Raw genomic sequence first — 23,093 nt, forward strand, 5'->3', positions numbered from 1 at the left:
GTACTATTTCAGTACAAATAAATCATAATCGTAATAATAAAAAATAATTAACCCTGTGGCATTAGAGAGGCCAGCAAGTGGTCAAAGGAGACTGAATGGTCAGCACTTGGCATTGGGGGGTATGCCTGTAAAACAGCAGGTGATATGCTGGGAAGATCTGGATGAGAGCAACTTATGTGGTTAGGTGTGTTCTGTGGATTGAAAATTCTAGCTCTATCCATCTAATCTAGATTAGATTGGCTAGAAATTTTTTAAAAATTAGGTTTTCTAAGAAATTCCATTGAAATTTTGAACAGGCATGAAAAAATATAACAATGATTTTTTTGCTAATTTTGGATTAATTTTTGGCCAACTGGTTGAAGTAAAATAATTGGAGGGAGTTATATGGGTATATGTTAAAATTTTCCTGCACAATGCGTTTTAATTTGGAGATAATCCAAATTTTTATTGCTGTACCAAACTGAAGAGAAGGGCTTTCTCTTTAAAAAAAACCATATTTTAGTACTAAGATCATAAATTACTTCAGAAATATGAGTTAACTAACCTTTCTGAGGCACATATGCATCACTATTACAGCCAGCAGATAATGGTGGAAATTCCAGAAATAGTTTTTAGGTATTAGAATTGAGACTTAATTAAGGCATAGTCTGTGTATTTTTGTGTTTGCTTTTTGTTAGAAATTCTAGCAATTGAGCTATTGGAAAGAATATTCATAAATCAAGAATTTAGTTGAAAATAGTTACTTTATACGCATCCAGCTTCTAATTTTGAATGGATGGTGTTTCTGATTGGGGTGGTCAGTCACATTTCTGATTCACGAAATCTGTGTATTTAAGCAACTGGAATGTAACTAGTGCAGTACTGAATTGCAAGAACAGATCTTCAGTAGAAAGTGAAATCTATTGTTAATGGTAATGAAAACAAAATTATATTACGTTCTGAACAATTCTATTTCCAGTATACTTTCAAGGGTAAAGAAAAATGGCTATGTAGTAGTAGGAAAACTTGTATGGTTTAATAGTAGTATATGAGCAGGAAAAGTTTCTAAAAAATGTTCCAGAGTAAACATAAGTAATTTCCCTTTTGAAAAACCCTAGTAAAATAGCCTGAATGTTTCTTTAAATATCATTGGTGCAGCTTAGCCAGTAACACTTTCTCCATTGAACCACATACTTAGCACTGGAAGTTTCTTGCCAGTGTAACTGTACTGGCTGGCTGTAATTGTCTTGTGAGCTATAATGCATTGCATACGTCCCCATTCCTTCAGTGAGACTGATGAGTGGAAGACTTCTGGAAAAGACTTCTTGTTATCAGGTGACTACAAGTGTGTACTCAAAGCACTAAACTCTAGGTCTGGCATACTCAAAACTGACACTGATTTTGAAAAGTTCCTAGTTATTCAAATAGTGCTGAAGTCTCAGACTAGCCCGAGGAAGTGTATTCATTAAAGAAATGTTACGGCACTTATCCAATACCTTTAAGAATCTTTAGGAGTATTTTAGTTTATCTTCAACAAATACTGGGTTGGGCTATGTGCTTACAGTCCCTGACAGCTGGGTCATCACCTAGCTATGTGTATACGATAAGCTATGGACTGTATTTATGTGTTCTTACTTTGGCATTTGATTTTGCTTCTGTAGATAAGATTCATGGGCTACTTTGCTCTTACCTATCGTGGTTTCCTGTCTGCTCACTATGTTTGTGAGGTGAAGCTCCAGTGGTCTTTTCAGGATGAACTTTCCTGACTATTCTGGCTGTGGTTACAGAACTAAAGATTCATTTTCTCTTTTGTCTTCCTCTCATCAGGTAGTACACAGTGTGCATCTGTAAGCATTGCTTGTTGACTGATGTCACCATTTTACCAGCGCCACATATATATCATTTTCATCATTCAATGAAAATATGTTGCCAGCAAGAATTACAGAGTTTAGGGCTTGGAAAATAGTACTTTATTTTGTAACAAAATGTTTCAGGAATATACCTTGCTGTTATGTGTCCCATACCACTTCATAAACATTCATTACTGTTTGAATATACCGTCATATAGTTAGGCCATTGCTTTTCACATACTCTCTTGAGTCATTTTTACTTCTTCTGAGCTTCTAAAACAGAGAAGTTCTGTCTGTCCTTCAGGTGTTACAGGAATCTTGAACTGCTTATAATAAGAAGAGTAGAAATCTGCTTTTATTCTTATGTTCTTGGCAATTGCCTGTTGTTATGGTTGTCAAACATTGCACATTGTAAGCATGTTTTGCACATTAACAATGGAGGCAGAAGTGACTTGAATTAGGAATTGTTTAGATATTTTGGGAAAAAGCAGGGAATAGATAATGTGGGCATGTAACTGAAGGATGCCAAAGGCAGAAGGAACTTGCATTAACAGTTCTGGTGCTGACACTGTGGCTAGTTTGGAAAGAGAAGATATGGAGAGCTAGTGAAAGCTGGAAATGGCTGGAAAATGAGTTTGAGATTAGAATAAAGAACGAGGCAAGGTGACAGTCTAGGATATAGAGAGACTGCAAAGGGAAGTCTGGAGGGATGAGACATGCTAGATCAAGGATCCAGAGGACTTTCATTTTGTAATCATCTGCCTCATTCTCTAAAAAGCAACCAGCTTTTGCAATAAATGAGGCAGGAGGCTCCTTTGCCATGCAGCCTTCCTAGAGCAGGTCTGTCTTTAGCGCTGAATTAAGTAGAAATCTATAGATGTGATTTTAGATTATCTTAGCAGATATACATACACAGAGTCATAATTCAGGATGAGCAAGCAAACAGAATTATAGTATTTTCACATATCTGCTGTTTGACTTTGCAACTTTAATAATACTTTTGAAATAATTTTTTCTGTATATACTAAAAGGATAGGGTGCACAGAAGGACACATCCATTCACATTGACAAATATGCATATTCAGGTGTACACAGACTATACAAATGGACACACCAATGGAAGTATATGCACATAGGCACAGACATACTCACAAAATCAGGAGGGCATAGGACCATGCATGCACATGTGTACAAACAGAAGCAAATTCACATAGAAGAAGTGGAGGGCACATAATCGTGAACAGCATTGCATGAATACACACATAGATACCTACACACCACAGTTCCCTTCACAGCTATAGAAAGTGACAGAAAGGCCTGGAGCTGTGCAAACATCGTTAAAAGACACCCACACAGCCATGACTGTCTCAGGCTGAAAAAAAGGAATACTGAAAAATACTGTCTGGGAGAACAAAACAGGAGAGTCAACCCATCAAACGTCTGGAACTAAAATAATGCCAGAGAGTATACCCCGGCCAAAAGCACTGCCAGCAACTAAGTCAGTCACACAGCAAGAGCAGTCATCCACACATACATATGCTGCAAGAAAAATATCCACCACCTGCCAACTGGCTACTAGCAACCATGACCTGTGTGTGTGTGTGGCCAGTGTGTTGGCACCAGTGTTGGAAGAGGAAGAGGAGTGGAAAGAAAGGAAACAGCAATAGGAAATCAGAAACAACAGAGGTGAAATGGAATCAGTGCTCCTAGTCAAAACATTTGTTTAATAGAAACAGAAGTCTGGAATGTGTACAATTTATGTCTTAACAGTGAAAGGTCCTGGTCATGTGTGAAACTTCAGCCTTCTTGAGTAGCAGGAGGTCCCATATGTGTGAAGCACATTGCTCCACTTAGCACACATCAGATGTCTTGAAAATGCCAAACAATGAAACAGGTGGCTAATTGGCTTCCATCCTTTCAATTCCTACAACAAGAAAAAATTTGGTCAAGTGGTGAGAATAGGATGCTCAGTCAGGTCTCCTGGCTGGTGTTCTAGGCTCTCTCTCTGAAGTGCTGTGTGATCTTGGGTGACTCATTCGTGCTCTTTGTGTCTAAGTCTGCTATGTGTAAAATAAGGATAATAATGCTTCTTTACCTCTTAGGGGTGCAGGAAGATCGAAAGAATGGATGTAAAACTCCTTAAGATTCATGAAAGATATCAAGTAGAGGAAAGCTGAATTGCAAATGAAATTCCTGAAATCTGTCTCTGAGTCAGACACAGTGTTGCAGGGTAGATTTGAGTGACACAAGAATTTCATGGCAGTCAAATTCCATTTTCATGCTGATTCCACATCTGTATCTCCTGTATTTTGTTAGGATAGTTTTCAGTATGATACAATAATTTTTTTCCCAGTGTCGTATTATTACTGTACGGCATCTCTACACCTAAACTTTACTTTGAAAAAACCCCAAGTAATTTAAAAAAGCAAATTTGACCTCCTTAATTTCAGTATTTTCATACTTGCTCTGAATAGCTATTAGCCATTTTTGCTCTATTGTTCTTACCTATTGCCTTCTGAACACTTTTCTTTACAAGTCTAAATTCTGAAGAAAAAACATCCAGTAAGTTAACTGCGTATGTTCCTCCCTAGGGGATAAGCTATAAATGGGGAGCTCATCTAATCATCTATTCTTATTTAAGGTAGTATTAGTTTTCACGTTAACTTGATTTAATGCTGTGTTGCCTTCACTCTCAGCTCATAAGGAACTGTTACAAACCACCATAGTGGGAATCCTTTTAGCCATGCCAGGCTGCATGCCTTGGCTTCTCCTCTGTCATGAGACCTAGCTTTAAGTCCATCAAGTCACTTCTCCATCCAGACACACACCCAGACAAGTGTGGTTTTGGCCAGAAATTCAATCTAAGATCTAAGAACACAGATAAATTTCTGTTGAAATAGTAAGCACAGTAAGTTTTGCTTCCAAGACATTAACGTATTTTTAACAAAAAAACCCATTTCATCAAAAAGTTCCAGACCAGCAATATACCAATTTTTTAGCATGGGAATTCACCTCATGGACTAAATGTAGAACTACTCAGAATTTCTCCCTGAGACATTTTCTCATCAATGAGTGTCGTTCCAAAAAACTAAATATATACAGGTTGTTGTTGATTTTGACAATATGCATTGAAGAAAATAGAGTATGAGGCACTTTAGTGGGGTGGAATGTTGTTTGGCATAACTGGATTTTTGTATTGAAATGTATTTTGTCTTGAATTTTTTGTCTTCATATGATATTTCATCGTAGTGCATCACAAGCCCATTTGGAAACTGCATGGGAATGATTCTTCTGAGGAGGTGCTTTACTGGGTGAGTGAAGGCAGTTGTGCATCTGCTTTGCCCATGTTTTGAGCCCGCCAGATAGGAGAAGTCCAATTCAGAAGCCATGTGCTGAAAGGCAAGATATATTAGCTCAGGCTCGATGCCATGTTCATATGGTTACATGGCTTTTGGATAGAGCTGGCTGCCATCTGGCTTGTGTGAAATATGGTAGAGTAAAATCCCAACTGTCTGCACCTATTCTTCTGGACATACCCGACATCTGGTTAGAGAAACAAGTTGTAATTCACTGCTTAGTAAACTTGCTTCATCATTTTTCAGTTTCACTTCTGACTTGTGCATTAGCAGGTTGCATCCTGCGTTTACACAGTATCTTCATCGCTACAGTGTTCATCTCATGCCTGTCATTAAGGTACCTAAACCACTGTGCAAATAAATAGAAACTGTACAGCTGCTCCAGATTCTTTCATTAAATTCTCCGAATAAAAACCAGCTTTACATCCAGTTGAGAATATTCATGAAAAAATGCTGGTTTGATTAGAAAAGAATTTAAGTGAAGAGTCATAAACTAAAAACTGTAACACCTCCCAAAAGAGTTGTTCAGGAGAAATTTCTCTTTTCTGGAAAAGCTTGGATGTTCAATTTAGTTTTATATATATTTTTATATATATAAATATACATCTTTTTCTACTTGGATTTTCAGCAAAGTAAATAAGATGCCCAAAGGAAAAAAAATCCTCTAAATTGTTGCTGGTCAAAACCTGATCACTAAAATGACTATATTAGACAGAAAATGTTTGGAGAAGTTGCAGATTACTATGAACTTACAAGTGTTGTCTCTTAATCAGTTTATAATATTGGGTCCATTTAGAGAGAATGTGTAAAGCTGGACTGAAGTTAAACATTGTAAATTGCTTTAAGTCCAAGAGCATCTGCATGACTTTTAAGGCATTTGAGCCTGGAAGAATGTATACTGGTTAAGGCTTCGATCTTGGTATGCTTTATGAATGATTTGCTTTTATTCTTAGGTTAGAAACTTCTCAGTACGTTCATCAGTTTTTCAAGCAAGCCGGGTAGGATGATCTGGGATCCTTATCAGCCTGTTTAACACGAGGATTTTTACTCTCTTGTACTGAGCCCAGGATCATGGTTTGTCCCTCTGAAGTCAAAACATTTTCTCGTGGATAAAGGGGCCTGCCACAAAGAACTTTTTGCAGGAGGAGATTTCAGACTCCCTTTGGACATAGCCTTCTATTTCTGAAGTTAAAGAATTTAGTATTTGTGCAAGTGAAAGGCAAATGGTCCTAGAAACGCAGTATATAGGAATGAGGCTGTTTACTGGTGACTAGTGGAGGCTGTAATACATTACCATACAAAACTGTGTGCTGCTGAGGAGCTAAAGATCAAGTCCTGCAGCATATTTCCCAAAGGCTCCGGGTCCCTGAAGCTGCTCTGCCAGGTGGTAAAGGCAGTTCCAATCAGTCATCAAAGCTGCTTCCTGCAGAAAATGCCAGAAATACTTGTATCTGAGTGGAACTGGCAGACAGCAGGAGTTGCCAGTTTCACTTTGGAAGTAAATGTCTTGGGCTCAGTTCTGCTTCTGACTTTCAGACATGGCTGCTTCCCAGCTGGAGACATCCCCCATCAATCATCTTGGCCTGAGCGTACAAGATGACATCTTAAAAGGTTAGTTCAGTGCCTCCCATCTTCTTTCAGAGTGGACATGATGAGTTTGTTGGCAAGACAAGAGGGGGAAACAGAAATACGGTACCTAGCACAGGCAAGTCACCGGGGCCCTTACACACTGCTACAGTACAAATAATAGCTGTCTTAATACCAGCATAGTTGGTTCAGTAGTATGTATGGAGGAATTTTAACTAAGTTATCGACAATTCACCTTGAACCTCCTTCCCACTCCTTGTGAGAATCGTGCTGAAGACAGAATACTGATCTGGTACCACATGGTGACAGAAGGCTGAAAAACACTGTTCTCTAACAAATGTCAGACCAGTTCCAGTCCATTCAATTCCAGATATCACTTCCAGGCTGTTGTAACCATGATGGTGGTGAATTTGAAAGGCAGAAACGGCTGAGCATCCTGCTTGGAGCTTCCTGGAGGTTTAGAAAGGAATCAGCTTGAATCATAAATTCTAGGATTTTCCAGAATTATGGCTTCTCCTCTTCATAGCACAGACTCAGATAACTGCTTGGTGATGGTTATGGTGGAGAGCCAGTTTAGGATGAAATAAAGGAGCGAGTGGTGACTCGTCTCTGGAGCAGCGCTAGCCAGCAGCTGCAATGGCCTCATCTTGGCCGGCGAAGTGGGGCGCTTGGCGGGCGTAGTGGTGGTTCCCCTGGCGGTGCGGCTCCCGTGGAGCAGGGCAAAGACCGGCGACCCCCACAACATCCTTCTGTCTAAACTGGAGAGGTATGGATTTGATGGGTGGACTGTCCGGTGGGTGAGGAATTGGTTAGATGGTCACATCCAGAGGGTAGTGGTCAACGGCTCAATGTCCAGATGGAGATTGGTGACGAGTGGCGTCCTGCAGGGGTCTGTATTGGGACCGGTACTGTTTAATATCTTCATCAATGACATAGACAGTGGGATCAAGTGCACCCTCAGCAAGTTTGCAGACGACACCAAGCTGAGTGGTGCAGTTGATGCCATCCAGAGGGACCTGGACAAGCTCGAGAAGTGGGCCCGTGTGAACCTCATGAGGTTTAACAAGGCCAAGTGCAAGGTCCTGCACCTGGGTCGGGGCAACCCCCGGTATCAATACAGGCTGGGGCATGAAGGGATTGAGAGCAGCCCTGCCGAGAAGGACTTGGGGGTACTGGTGGATGAAAAGCTGGACATGAGCCAACAATGTGCGCTCGCAGCCCAGAAGGTCAATCGTATCCTGGGCCGCATCAAAAGAAGCGTGGCCAGCAGGTCGAGGGGGGTGATTCTGCCCCTCTCCTCTGCTCTGGTGAGACCTCACCTGGAGTACTGTGTCCAGCTCTGGAGCCCTCAGCGTAAGAAAGACACAGACCTGTTGGAGCGGGTCCAGAAGAGGGCCAGGAAAATGATCAGGGGGATGGAACACCTCTCCTATGAAGAAAGGCTGAGAGAGTTGGGGTTGTTCAGCCTGGAGAAGAGAAGGCTTCGGGGAGACCTTATTGCAGCCTTTCAGTACTTAAAGGGGGCTTCTAAAAAAGATGGGGGCAAACTTTTTAGCAGGGCCTGTTGTGACAGGACAAGGGGGAATGGCTTTAAACTAAAGAGGGGTAGATTTAGACTAGATATAAGGAAGAAATTTTTTATGCTGAGGGTGGTGAAGCACTGGCACAGGTTGCCCAGAGAGGTGGTGGATGCCCCATCCCTGGAAACATTCACGGTCAGGTTGGACGGGGCTCTGAGCAACCTGATCGAGTTGAAGATGTCCCTGCCCACGGCAGGGGGGTTGGACTAGATGACCTTTAGAGGTCCCTTCCAACCCAAACTATTCTATGAAAGAGCCATTGCCTGGTATCGAAAGCTGCTTCATGCGCTCTGAACTAAATCCTAACTCCAAGAGTGTTCATGCTGAAAAAACATTGAGATAAGTGTATTTCTTACTATTGTTCCTTTTTTGTGGGAGAGGTATCATTGGTCTGTGCAAAAGCTAGATTTCAGCTGAGCATGTTTATTTCATGCTGTTATTAAAGTGCAGACAACTTCACATTGCTGTGGATAGCGTCTCTAAGGCAGGAGAAATTGAAGCTTGGATGAAAAAGTCTGATAAAGCGCATGAAACAGCCAAGCCCAGGGAGAAAGCTTACCCTGAGGTTTATATTTCAGTCCATTTTACCAACAAATCTAAGCTCTGGGAAGCAGGTGAATATTCAAAGTGTACAATTCCATTTGCCTGTGTCCTTTCCTGCAAGTGAATGGGAGATACAAAACAATTAAGTGAAGCATTGTGATTGCCTCCATCTGTGAAGCATTTGTTTAAACGGTCTGAGGCACTGGGTCCATGCATGCTGGCAGACAAACTAAAGCTGGATTATTTCTATTCCTTGAACAAATTAGAAAAATCAAAAGGAGCTGATTTAATTCAGAGCAGATGCCTCTTCCTCACACCTAGGGAAAATGCATCATGGAAACAAGATATGAGTGAATACAGTTTCAGGGGGAAAGCTGGTCAGTCCCTTCCTTATTCATGGTACGCTTGCATCCAGCCCTGATAAGGACGTTAGACAAGACTGTATTGTTCCAAGTTCTGCCATATACTCAATGTGTAATCTCAGGGAAGTCATTTTATATCTTCATCCTTCTGTTCTCCAGGCATTGAATCTTTTCCTTGCTCACTGAGATTACAAACTCTGGGGAATAGCAATAGTTTTTGTTTAGCACCAAATACACCATGAGTTCCTGGGTTCTAGAGTAATAAAATTGTAATCTGTTCTTCTGAACAGCTTGTAGATGGAGGATATTGTTTCATTTGGTGCTCTAACTTATGTGATCACTTTCCCTCTGTAGGGAGCTTTATTCTTCCATTGGCTAGAGGGAGCCTGAGAATATGAGGCTGCTAATTTAGTTTGAAGTTTGGCTTTGTTCATACCTCCTGTAGTTCTTACGAATCCTGAAAAGTCAGTTGTACTCAGTGTATTCTACTCAGCGTTGCAAAGACTTGCCTCTCCACCTATGCTCATTTTTGCTCATGTGCTCATTTCACTTGACCAGTGACCACCTGCCTCTGTTTGAATTTTCAAGGTGAATGATTGAATTGAATCTTGCTATATAGTCTTTCCAACACTGGACCACCCACTTACCCTGGGTCCTTTAAAACAAACAGACAAAACATCTAAGTTCTTTGTTCACCCTCAACTTTGCTGGTATTATTTTACAAGCATAATCTTGTTTAATACCTGATAATTAGTGGTAATAGCCTTTTTAACTTCTGCAGCTGTCAAAACCACACATCTCTAGCAAAAACATGAAGAATATTAGGTATCCAGGCGGTAGGCTACATTATCCCTCCAGTTTGTCTCAGCTAAGAAAAATATCTCCATGATGTAACTTGCATAACTTTGGTTCTTATTACTGATCAAATTCATGTTGTTTTTTTTTTTAAATGATCTCAGTCCTAGAAGCATCTAACAAAGGCATTAAGGCAGACAGCTTCATAAAGGAAAAGGACACTTCTTCACATTGTGCCTTTTCTTTTAAAGAGGAGCCAAGGAGGGCAGAGGAAAATATACAGCAGTCCCAGCACTAGAAACATGACACATAGCCTTTATTTTACTGTCCTGTTTGTCACATGCCAATACTCAGAATGTGGGATGTTATAAAGATCTTGGAAACAGGCTGCAAACCCTACAGCTATTGTACCATTTTAAATCTCCGCCCCCACAGCTGGACCCCAGATCATAATAAAACAAAAGCCCTTTCCACATATTCACTATGTGTCTGCAACACAGCTATGTTCTCATTAATGAGTTTGGAAGTGGTATTGTCCATGCTTTGCGCATTGGTACGGGGATTCAGGGGGTTGGCGTGGACGCTAGTCTCAGTTCTGCAGCTAATGTAAGGTATAACTTTAGCTATGTCATTTATCCTCCAGGTGTTGGACCTTAGCAGAGGATAGCATAACAAGAAAGTGTGAATAAAGACAGCATCTCTAATGTTTTAGGATGTCTATCAAACATAATTCTGTGATGCTGGATAACACAGGAATAATTAAAGAAACCTATCTTGACAGGAAAGCAGTAATGACCCACCTATCATGAGACAAACTTGTCCAAGCCCAGGAAAACACAGGTTGCATGAAGATAGATCTATTTTTGTTCATGTTGACAGACAGATCTATTTTAGCCACATTGTTTATGGACGTGGAACATGCTTAGAACAAAGCTAGTTGGAAATTGGGCTGTTAGTGTCAGCAACGCCAGAAACAAAAGAAAGTTAAAGCGGGGTCAACATGTGATTTTAAACACGATTTCCATATCAAGTGTTTTCTCATTAGCATGGCTGACTACTATGTATGGATGTGTTTCACTCCCGTTATTAAAGTTTATTACCAATGGATTTTTGGTGAACAATTTTAAAGAAGTATAGAGAGACCACATGATGGCAAACCAAGTAGGCACCAAAAAGACTGGGCCAACAGTGTGTTTTCTTAATCTGTGTTCTAAGGTATATACAAGAAAGAGATTTTCTGTGACCAAAAAACATAGAACATGTCTCAGTAGATAATATCATGCAAGAATTATGTTTGCTTCAAGAAGGGTGGAGGTGACAGATGGTATCACGTTGTATAACCCCTTGCTATTGGATCGTGATTGGATGTTACTGGCAAAGGAATACTGAGTTGGGCACTCAGTGACAGTATGTTTAGCTGTGTGGCTTTTAACTTACCTTTGACTTGAGGGCCCCGTTTCCATTTTGCTCGAACATTTCTTGTACAGCTTGCTGTGTCCAGTTCAATAGACTTTATGGACTGTGAAAGGGGTTGCATTGCAAGGCTTCCCTTAGAGAAGTAAATGTGTGCGTTTGCCAGTAGTCCGGTTTGTGGATGAAACTTTGTGGACTAGACTCCAGGTAATTTTTCAACCATTTCTGGTGAACACACTGCAGTTACTGCTGGGGTTTCTGATAGTGTCAATTGTATCCATAGTTTAGATTTGATACTTCCTAGACAACTTCTAATTGCTCAAAACTGGAATGCCTACATTTTTTGGCATTCACATGAAGTAGTCATAGGAACACCATAGGAACTTTTGATTGTTCCTGTGTCAAAGCATTTACTCTGATTCATCGGTCCAGAATTGAATCCATCCAAGTTAAGACTATTTCATGGGAAGACTCCATTCTGAATCTAAGAGTAACTTGAAAAACAAATAAGTTTGTGATGTCCTAATTTCCATGTCCACATAAGAGTGGTTGCCATTTTCAGACTCAGACAAAGAGTAACATCCCTATACAGAGCAGACATGGATTAGATGCTTTTTGGTGTTGGTATGTGACCTAAACTGTAATGTTTTTAGGTAAATATTACCAAAATCTATGAATATATTGTTACCTAAGGATCTCAAAGCTTCTCACAAATATTAAGCTTATCCTACTCCAGGTTGTAATATCAGGTATGTAATGAGACGGTTGGCACAAATAAGTAAAGTAAATAAATTAAATAAATAAGTAAATAAAGTGTTACTAAATGAGTAAATGAGGGTACAGATGATATAACTCATCTCTGAACTGTGACAAAATGTAGCTTATGAAAGATATAGTAGGAAGTGCCCTCTTTTCCCATATTGGTAAGTTTATGTCTAGCTACTCAGCGTCTTTAAAGGATTTAAGCTAATTGCACAGAAAATCACTACAACTGTCCCTGCTCCCCCTTACCTCTGGCACAGCACAGAGTGTCCATCAAGCGGGAGTTCCTACAGGCACAAAATGTGTGAAGGCCACCCACAAAAGAGTGAAAGCCCAAAGACTGACTCTCCCTAGTGAAATCTTGCATGTCAGTTGTAGAATTAGGATTGAACCTCACAGCTCGGTATTGTCAGCTCTTTCAGTGACAACCCATGCTTAGGTTGCCTCAACTTTTCAGCTGAATATCAAGCAGATTTGTGTTCTGAAAAAAACTGCTTCAGATTCATCTCTCTACTCATTTGTGAAGCTGCATTCCTTCTTCAAAAAAATTAAATGTTCTTTTTCATTTCCCTAAAATGAAGCTTCCATTTTTCAGAATACAATTCCTTTAAACTTTGGAATATCCCTTAATTTTATTTTTCAATGGAGAAAACAATTATTATTTGCCAAATCTTATTACAACATTCTGTTTTGGATCAAAGATGACACTGGCTTGAAGTGGTGCTTCCTTTCAACTTTACAATGACTGAAAATGTTGGTTTGTGATTGACCTGAGACTAATTTGTTCTTGATATTTTAGAAATACCACCACCAACAAAATATTAGTGCAATCTTAGTTCTAATCTCCTGTCCTCTCCTGTACACACTAGCCCATACTGTTCCTCTTGTATTTCAAATGAAAAATTCTCTGATGTTCATCAGATTTCACAATAGCCCTCAATTAGAAAAACGTGTTTTCCGGGAGCATAAAGAGAGCATGTAACATGGAATGTGAACGCTGCTTTGAAATGTCAGATTTCAAGGCCTGTGATTAAGAATTTGATTTTGAATCATTAATCTTTTGGGAAGTTTCCTTTTTGCTCGGATCCTGGAAGTTCTCATTCTAGTGCCATGCTAGAGACTCTGTGTGCAGCAGCAAATTGACAGCACAGTAGGAGGATTAAGCTTTTGAAAAATTATTTTCCTCTAATGAAAACCCTCTTAGGAAGTGGTGTCTATTGCTGCCAATGTAAACATTCATCTAGTGTCCATGCCAGCAATAAAGTTTTTTTCCAGAAAAAACAAGATGCTGAAACACGTGTAAGGAGCATGGTATGTGGTGAAAGCATGAAGGGCACGTAAGCAAGCTCCAGTTACACAAGAAACTGGAAAAACCTCGAAAAACTTGTTATCAAGGCATGATATATGGTCACTTCTATTTATATTGCAGCAGTGTTTAGAGAACTCCTCTTAAATCAGTACCCCATATGACAATAATTGTTAAACTCGTCACAAGAAACAGGCTTAGCCCTCTTGAGTTCACAGTACCAACGGGCTAGACAAGCAAACTAGGAGGCTGAGAGGCATAAAAAAAAGCAATTTACCCACTGTCATAAGGGAGGCAGTTGCAGAGCTGAAAATCATAATCCAGGGCAGTGTCTGGATCTCACTGAAATCAATACAGTTTTGCCATCTGAAGTTAAAGTGGTAAGAATTATCTCTGTCCTCTGCCTCCCTGTTCAGTGCCATACTCACACAGTCACAAGTTTTTCTGACAAATTCCTAACACTGGTTAATTCCCGTGAGTGACAATGAATAAATCTTCCTTTTAGGAGAGTGGAGGCTTAGGGTATCAATAATACGTTACAAACCCCCTCATTGCTGGACTGCTCTTCCAGCCAGCTTGTTCCTGGCTGGTATTCATTGTTATAACTACTGAGAAAATGGTAATATGGTCTGCTGAAAAGAAACATTTTTTCACAAATATTTTCATGAAAAGTTAATTTATTTTTCCATCAAACTGTACAGCTGCAAATATTTTGATTGAAAAAGATGTCATTAATCTCCTGCCACATTCTGAATGTAAAAGCACCAGCACATTGTATAGAGTTTGATCTATGTAGTTCAATACCTGTCATTCTTTCCTCAGGAACTGTATCAGTGAAGAAACTGGCAAAGCAGCCTGTGTAAAATAGCTTGTTTAATAATAGGAAGAATTCCTTAGAGGGAAAGAATTTTAAAACACCAAGCAGTTGGCACCCAAATTGCTGTACTTGCCTTTGTGCTGACACTTGTGCTTATGTGGCTGCGCAGGGAGCTGAATCAGGGAACTGGATGAAAACTTCCTTTTGCAGAAGGGGGTTGGTTTTTCAGTTGGATTAGTTCCCTGACCCAAATTACTGTGCAACCACACAAGCATCCCTCTCAGTGGCAGCCCACACTTGGATCAACTTAATTTGCTCATTTCACCTCAGCTTAAGTGGTTGGTGAACATTAGAAATAGCATTCTTCAAGTTATTTTTTCTGTAGATCTGTATTTCCGGAAGATGTTATTTCTTGTTCTGTGTTAAGTTTGTGTCCATTCTCATGTGCCAGTGGACACTTTCTCACCTTTGCTCAGCCTCCTGCTCTGGAGATCAAGCCTAGGTACTTGTATTGGATTTTATGCACTGGGCAGATGATCGTGTTTTAAACAGTTTTTCAAGTGTAAATTATTGAGGTGAATTCAGAACCTAGATAAGTAAACTATGAACAGCTGATGCTGTGTTATTGCATCCTGATGAGCTTAAGCATCACTGCCAATCCAGTATGTAAGGGAAGAAAACTGTTTTTTTATCAGAGGTGATTTGAACACATCTCTGCAGAGACCTATCAGGAACATCTTCACTTAGGCTGAAGTTTCCATGTTTGAGTCATTAACAAGACTAAACTCCAGCAAGGATGTAGATTCAGACAAAATACTGAACTCAGAATGTCTCAATATTAATACTTTAGTTTGCATTTAAACACTTAAACAGCAGGACATGCAGTTTCTATTCAGAGTTGAACAGGGGTCTATTCCCACTTAGGTGATGTTAGATTAAACTTCAACTCTAAATACTTCCTAACTAAAGAGTGCTTTGACTTGTGACTGAAAAGCATTCTATAAGAGATCACTCTTATTTGTGATGGTTGAATTGTAAATTGGTTGCATTGCAGTGAAAAACTGCAAAGGCCCATGTTGCTAACATGGTATCAACATTTTTTGCACTAGTGCTGGAGAAGAATGCTAGCTTCATCAACCCCAGTTCACCTGTACAAAGCTTGATTAGGCTGCATTAAACAGACCTACTATGCTGATATGAGTGCAATGTACCTATTGCTTTGGTGTTGACATTCATTACAAACAATTCTTCCCAGGCAGTTGTCACACATCAAAATCCTACTAATGTGAAGTTGGGTTCTTTTTCCACAATATGTTTTATAAGTATCAGCCAGAAGGTGCTGTGCTGTTATTTGGTGTGTTACAATCAAAATCTTGTTTTGGGCAAAAGGGAATACACCATATATATGGAATTAATAATGTATTGTTAGACAGTTAATGTCTTAACAGTCTAATAGACCAAACGATTAGCCCAGTTATGATAACATACACTCAGGGTGCAAATTATTACAGAAAAATAATACAGCTGAAATTGTTATATAGAAGAAAACTTTTCCTAATACAATGGGATTAATTTTCTAGTTTTCTAGGACTGGGCTAGTTTTCTTATGAATAGGTTGTGGTAAAGACTTGGTAGAAGGTTGCTTCTAGGAAAGAGGACAAGATTGCAAACTATGGGGAAAAATGGAGGCTAGCGATACCAGGAATGCATGCACACATTTGGTGATGTGAGAGCTAAATGGTCTGGACATTTATTATGGATCACATAAATGGACTACATTGTTTCTGTGAAATAGTTTGACATAAGTTGCAAAGAGTCACATATTAAAAAGAAATAGTAATATGTCAAGTTCAGTAAAATCTCCTTTGTGGAAAGTTATGAAGGTCTCTTAAATTTCAGTAGCTAAGTGTAGAGCAGAGGGTTGGGCAAGGACTGTTCTGTAAATGCAGGCAGTGCAGACCACTGCCTGTTTTGCTAAGAAACCTGTCGAACTCATGTCACCTATGAGAAAGAAGAAAAAGAGGAATGAAGGAGAGAAAAAAACTTGAAGTGAATTGGATAAAACATCACCTTGACTTGTCTTAGAGTAATAGATCTCAGCCTTTTCCATACTGACTGCACATTGTGGTAGACAAACGTTATACATAGCTTTCATATGAATCTTTATATCCATGAATCCAAAATGTTTTTCAAAGGAGTGCAGGAATTTTATCACTACGTTACAGGAGGGGAAACTGAGGCAGAAAGAGTTGACAATAATTATCCATGGCCATCCTACAGGCAGTTAGCTGACTGAAAATAGAAAGGAGCCTTGGCCCCAGTCCATTGTTCAAGCCATAGGGCCACACTGACCAACCCCTCCCACCCCGCAAAACCAAAACACCAAAAGTAATAATTTCAGGACTTTCCCTCCTATGCCATAAAGAAAGAATTGTTTTGACTTCTGGGAGCCTGTTAATGACTCTGTTGGAGTTCCATTATCTTGCAGAACTCAACTCAGCCCCAATAACCTTTTCTCTATTACGACACAAATTTTCAATGACCACACACTGTCAGGACTGGAATTTCACCTGTGAACGTGCACCACTCTCTACTGTTGTCACTCAGTAACTACTCAGCTGTCATAGCTTCTATGATCTCTTTTCCTGCAGCCACTGATGACTGCTTGGAGAGATATCACCCAGATATATCACAAACCAAAACTGATGTCACTGGAGCTGTTAAAGGATACCTGTTTGGTCAGTCTGGTCTGAGATTTTGCCAAATAAACAGGATGATGAAGACGTGCTCAGTGAAAAAGAAAAAAATACTGGTAATGCCTGAGAAGCAGGATTTGACAAACCACTATCTGTATGGTGTCTCCTACTGCTTCCAAATGCAGTTGGGACCTTATTTTGTTAGATGCTGGAGCTGGAAAAGGAGATCTGTCTTCACAGCATAATAAAGTGCTATGCAGATATACCCAAACTCTGTCTGAATAACATGAGGCTCTCTCCAAGGCGGGTTAATTAGTTTGGCACTGTGTTGCACGTTGTCTGGGCTAGCTTGCATAAATTCTGCCCTGAGGATGTGCCATAGGAGAAATGGTCCTCCAAAACACGTAATATTCTCAACTGTCAAGCAGCACTTCCTCTGCTAAATGTTTCCCATTTCTCTCTATACATACACTTATCTCCCATAATAAAGATTCTTCCCTGTGTATACTCTACATTTTAAAGAGAGGAACATAACAAACATTTGACTCTAGGCTTGCAAAATGCAAGATTTAAATTTAAATCAATTTTTTTTTTCAAAATTTCATTGTCTGGGATCAATATAGAGAAAGTCAAGACTTTTCAAAAGATCCATAAAGTCATAGCTTCAGAAATTTTGAGGCCTGAAGGGACCACCTGATTTGACTTGCATTCTAACAAAGGCCAATGAATTTAGTTCCATTGGTTTGTACAGAATCAGTGGGATTCAACCTCAGGCTACTATGAAAATCCAGACTTTAACAGAAAGCCACAAAATTCAGACTTGGTCAAAGGATCAGAACTTCCCCAGAGTTTGAGCATGTGTTCAGGCTATAAGAAGATCTGATCTGATCTGTTTCTACTGGAGCGTAAGAACACAGTCAACTTCTCTACATGTTTTCCATTATCATTTCCATTTACTTCCTTAATAGAAAATAAAAGCATGACCCCCTTCTGTCCTTAGCTCCAGCTTGTCCCATCTGTAACAATTGTAGAATCAAAAGATGTAAGCATTTGTGAAAACTAAAAGCCACTGGGAAAATATGTCTTTTCTCTTGCCCATCACATTTTGTTTAAAAAATCCGAATTTTTGGATGAAAACATTTCTGGCTATAGCCATGCTATGACAGGCCATCAATATTTGTTTAGAAGTGGCATCAAAAAGACAAGGAGAATCAAATGTCACAGTGTATTTGTCACAGATAGCTTGAAACTGAAGTGAAATTTATTATTTTTCTCTTTCTCTGAAATGAATGCCTGTGAGGGCAAATAATAAAAGACTTCTGTGAGCAAAGGAGTTCAACTGCCACTACTCAAAGGAACAACGCCTAACAAATGATTATTATCTAGAGATCCAAATTTTCTCTTGTGAAATGGATTTTGTTGAGGTTTTTTTCTTTTTATTTCTTTTATATGCACTTGGATAAATTACTGGGCTGAATAGAGTTGTAGACACAAACTGATTAAAAATCACTTGATATATGGTGATGTCTAATGGTCAGAGACATGTGGGTTCTCAGAATATTTCTTTTTCTTACTATTAATAGTGTGTGAACATGAAGGCACTTGAAAGAACCTGAGCCTTTACTTGACAGGTTGTGTGCAGGTGTGATCAATTATAGATCTTACCTAGAGGAGCAGCTCACAATTAAAGTGCTGCAATACTAGGGATGAGGACCAAGGAATTAAGACCGATGACATATTTGGACAATTTCCAGCCGTGCTGTGGCCCATATTGTCATTTAACAGTTTTTGGCATGCTTCATACGAGAAAATAAAAGTGATTTGAAATCATTACATTTACTTTTCTAGATGCAAAGGAGCACATTCCTAGCTTGCCTGCCTATTTACTTTATAGTATTAGGCATGTCACCTTCTATGTTTTGGTTTCCTCCATCCTATATATCAAGGCCATACTTCTGTAAGGATAATGATGGATGCGGTTATTTAAGTCACAGGTGCTTTGTGAGGTTTATTATATTAGCAAGCCTGCTAGATTAGTCATGCTTCATGAAACATGCTATGTGGATCTTAGGTCTAATTACAAAATGTATTAGTACAAATTAGTCTGCAGCTAGAAAGGCATTTTAAAATTTATAATATCTTTTAATGGGTGTTATACAGAAATTGTCTTTTAATTTTCTGAGTATAAATGTTGTGCCATAAAAGCACATTATGACTTATTTGAACAATATAAGGCATTGCCTCACATACCTGATTGTAAATCAGGTTCTGATGTCCTGGTTCAGCTTTAAAACACTTTCCTCCTTATGACTAATAATAGAGGCTTTTTGCAAATGAGAAGCAATGTGATAAAATGCCCAGGTCACCAAAGCAAGGCACCAGGGACGGTTTTCTTACCTGGCTCTGCTGAAAACACACTAAATAACCTTAAGTAAATTAGTTTTCTTGTCTTGTTTGAGCAATAAACTTCTGAGACCTCTGTTGGTTTATTTCAGTAGCATCTAATGCAAAGGTTGTTCTTATCTTAGCTTTTTAATGTTTCTCTCAATTACTTAAGCTTTCCTGTCTTTCTATGAGTAGTCTGTATGGGACTCCACACCTCCTGAACAGTACTTTGCCAGAACATCCTATATATATATATATATATCTTGCCTTTGTCCAGTCATGTATTTAAAAGCAATAAATTTCATTTCAACTTGCTCAGGTGGGCAAATAACTGTAATTTTGATCTTTTCCTCCATCCTTAGGGGAAAAAAGTGGCCTGCAATTGAGTTTCCCACTTAACATCATATTTTAGGAAGAAACATTGTCTCCATTCTGTGATTCTTTTACTCTTATTCCTTTAGTGAGAGGCTAAAATACACAAAATAATTAGCTAGCAAAGAGCAGATCCAGATGCTGTGCTCATGAGCAGGAGGATATTTATGATAGTAATAGACTTCTTTTAAGTTAGCAGACAAAGGAAGCCAAACCAGAGCACACAGAGCTAAGGCATGCATTTTTTAAATGTGGAGGTAGTTCTTAAATATAAATACTTAATTGGGGTTCTGGAAGATTTTCTATCTTCTAGGGTGAGGAATATAAGTGAATACTAGATGCCATTCTGAAAGGTACAGTCTAGTTCGTCCAGAAATGGCAGTCATCGAGTAGCAATCAGTGGTATGAATCTATGGACTGTGTTATGCAGAGGGTCAGATGAGTTAAACAAGTGATCCTTTGTGCTTCTAAGAACACCTAATATACATTTTTAGTGTGATTGGTGCTGTACAGATGTACAGAACAGGTAGTCTCTTCTGAAAAACGTAGAGTTTAATCAAGATACTAAAAAGTAAACAAGTAGGGAGTGAATCTTTCAATGTTTATTTTACATCATTATCAAATATTAACTACTTTTCTTTGGGTGTTACAGTAACGTGATTTATAGGATGAGAGAACTGAAACTTTGTGGGATAGAAAGGAACTTAGGAAACTTTCCAGCTTAATTATATTTGCATAAGAAATGTGTTTTATCTCTACAAAATTACCAGAGCCACTGCTGAGAGAATGGAGATGTCTCTTATGGAACATGCTTCCAAATAGTTTCCCTCAAAGCATACCGAAGCTCACTGACTCTGAGAAAAATATTAGTGGAAGGACTCCTCTGTATGTTTCCAGCATTTTATTTGCTGTGTAGATTGCACAGTATTGCAGTATAAAGACAACAGTTTCAGCTAGTATGACCAAGAATTACAATTAATTAAAAACCTTTGTAAGCAGCAGGTTGCCTTGCATAATTTTTCAGAATTTCTAAGTCCACCAAATGCTCTGACTCCAAATCCTTCTCACTCTTTGTCTACCAGCATATCTGGGAGGCCATGTGAGGTATGCATACACTTTTCTGCCAAAGAGCTGAATAATGGCTCCTCTTCTACCTTAGCCCTGTGGAGCGCTTCTCAGAAGTTGTATTAGATCTTTCAGGGTGTACCAAGGTATCCCCTCAGGATGTGAGAAAGTTATCGTGATGAGGAATACTTAGTTAGGGACTTGATCCAGAGAAGAAAATGGGCACCTGCCCAAAATGAGGCAACTACACTAGAGCATCTACATCGCTCCACATGTCCAAAACAAATAACTGGTATTTTGGCCTAATTATTCTTATTTGGAATTTTTTTTCCACAAAAGTGCAGTATTTTTTTGCACAAAGCAGCTGCTTTTGGGATTATACTACATTGAATAAAAAGCTTAGGTTTCTAAAAAAAAACAAACAAAAAAGTTATTTCTAGTAGGAGACTTTCCTTTCAAATAAAAGAATCAAATAAACAAGAAGGTGTAGACACAGTAATTAATTCTTTTATGTTAGGTAGAAAGTACAGGAGTACTACACCTGCCAAATTCTGAAATCAGCACTATCTGACAAAAACACTACAATTTCCTTTTCATCAGCTGTTATAGTTAAGAGATCAAAACAAGGAAACCTATACTTCTCTTGATGTGAAACTGGGTACAGAAAGATAAAAGGAGAGGATTTATTATCCATGATGTAAACAAATGAGGTTGGCTCCCAAACCTGCAGCCAACAATCTGATGGAAAAATGAGACCTTGATGGACAAATTTTTACTTAGGAAATTAAAACCATCATAAATGCCTAGCAGGGGTGCTGCTTAAACAAAACAGATTTCCAAAGGGAGCATAGGTGATGCCAATAATTACTTATTAGAGTCAAACAGATACAAGACAATTGCCTCAAAAAACTTAACAGAACGCACAACTGAGGTGGCTGTTAAAAGCCCGTGCATTTCAGTTGGTAAGCTGTCAGCTGGTATAGAGACTTGGAGCATTCTTGCTGTTATGGAAAATATAGGCTGTATCTTAGTGTATGGAAGATAAGTTTTGTATATATGTGCAGTTTAACACATGCACCTTAATAAACTAGATAGAAAACAGCATTACTCACAAGTACTCTATGCACTCAGCCATACTGGGGTACAGTGAAAACAGAAATGATCTGCATGTGGTAAGTACTCAGGACAGAATATGAACTATTTCCCTGCATCTGGCCAACAAGCACCACATCTGTATCTAATAACTCTAATCACCCTGTATGTAACTTAAATCTGCATTACCATGTAAATGAATTACCATTAAAATATGACCTGGCCATAAATCTTCCATAGAAGAGGAAGTTTCCCATGGTTAATTCTATTCATTCTTACTAATTCAATCTAATTTCTCTCTGAGATAATAATTAACACCTTCTGTTTTGTTTTCACCTGGTGGTTATCAAATGACTAGCAATCTTTCACTGCTTCCTAAGAGCACAGTTGTTCTAGGTAAGGAGAATATTGTGCTGGGAGCTTTTGTAACCTGCTAGCCCGAGACTCCGTACTTGGGTAAAGTGATAATGGTTTTGTGGCTTTTGCTAAAATGGTGCCTGTCAAAATGTGAGCAAGGAAAAAACAACTGAAAATTATATGGCTAAGTACAAGAAAGCATCAGGGCAAATTTAATAAGCTGTGCTGCATAGGAGTTCAAGCTAGTTTAAAATCCATCTGAAGCATCTCTGCATTGTGCTGGGTTTTGCAGCCAGATGCTGAAAATCAAGCCAACTGTATATTAAAGCAGATCTTTACAGATATGCAGAACGCCGTCAGTCCCACTGAAGTCAATGAAAGCTCAAAGCAGTCATTATCACCTATGAAAATGACATTCATTAACAACTTTAAAAATAATGTGGGTAACAAGAGTTGGAGTGTACACCTCCAGAACTAAAACCACACATGTACAGTCACTGAGATATTGGCAGCTAGCAGCAGGAATAAGCCTCAATAGAAAGCCGTATAGTTAAGCTCACATTTATGGTGTGGGAAGCACTGGAATCATGCTCTGCCAAAACCTGTTTTCCCTTTCATCTTTTCTAATACTGGTCTCTCAGGATATTTCATGTAAACAAAATGGCAAAGGGCCATTCTCTGGGCCCTGTATCAAAAGGCATGGCACAGCTCATGCCCACACCGCTTTACTCTCTTCCACGCAAAGCAAAGCATCCTGCTTCAGAGTGTCAGCTGGA

The sequence above is a fragment of the Aptenodytes patagonicus genome, chromosome 5 (assembly GCF_965638725.1).
Source record: "Aptenodytes patagonicus chromosome 5, bAptPat1.pri.cur, whole genome shotgun sequence".
Taxonomy (NCBI): domain Eukaryota; kingdom Metazoa; phylum Chordata; class Aves; order Sphenisciformes; family Spheniscidae; genus Aptenodytes; species Aptenodytes patagonicus.